A 1,275-nucleotide genomic window follows, 5' to 3' on the forward strand; every position below is an offset into this window, starting at 1 on the left:
AAGACCAGCTTGTAGTTTGAAAGAGACTACAGAGGGATCGTTTGCACTCGCCAGTATAGCTGTATCATCTGCAAATGTACCGGTTACAATTCCTATCGTCTTCGGTAAATCGTATGTGAAAAGCAGATAAAGGGTTGTACCGAGTACACTGCCTTGTGGTACTCCAGCTGTAATATGATATAAAGAAGACATTTCATTCTCATTGTTGACATAAAAGAGTCTTTTCAACAGATACGATTTTATGAATGTATAATAGTTAAGTGGCAGAAGTTTTTTACATTTGAAAAGAAGTCCTTGGTGCCATACTCGATTTAAAGACTCAATAGCAGAACCCCACAACTCTGTGAAAATGCTTTTTGTTATGGGTATAACCAATAGTTATCTAAGCAATATCTCTTTGGAAGCCACACAGATGGACTTTCCAATGCCTTTATGTGCAGTAATATCCTCCCTCTCATATATAAAAGTGGACTTGTGGCGACATCACACAAAGATGACAAAACACAAAAAGACCAGAAGACACAATACAGGATGGCAGCATTAGTATGCAGTAGACATTTAAAAAGAAAATACACAAAAAAGCGACGCTCGCTATAGTTTAATTTTTTCGATAAAATATAAAATTATTTGTGCCAAAAAATATATTGAATAATTAACAATTTGTGTAAATAGAAACAAAATAGCGTTTACACTAAAGACTTATAGCCCTCCACACAGATGCATTTATAGCCGTTCCATCTTCATTCTGATGGTCCTTCAATTTAAATCCTCCCACCCCCAAACCACTATCACTCACTGATAATTCCTAACCTATGTATTCGTTATACAATTCTTTCGTGTTATATGTCTTATATACCTCTGTGGATTTAAACAACAATGCATTCATTTATATATACATAAATGCATCTAAAGAATAATTGTATCTAAAGAATTTAATTATTGAGAAAATAACTTAATAGCAATTCAAGATAATCAAAAGCGCAAAAAGGATTTAAAACGAAAATTTCATAAAATTCCGCAACTTCTTATACTCTTTCAGGTTTTTGCGCATTTCTACGTGTCACTACACATCAAGATCATCCGAAATCTGTCATCAATCAACTTCTTAAATTGATGTTTTTCCTATCGCGAAATTATTGCAATCAACTCAACTTCATTTAGATGTTAAGAGAACAAATGCAGAAAGTCAACTGAATATAAGCATCATATTATTATAATAAGCATTATTTTACACAGCCAATTGTTACTACATGTTACCAGCTCTGCGCACAAGTA

The sequence above is a fragment of the Teleopsis dalmanni genome, chromosome 1 (assembly GCF_002237135.1).
Source record: "Teleopsis dalmanni isolate 2A chromosome 1, ASM223713v2, whole genome shotgun sequence".
In the NCBI taxonomy this organism is placed as follows: Eukaryota; Metazoa; Arthropoda; class Insecta; order Diptera; family Diopsidae; genus Teleopsis; species Teleopsis dalmanni.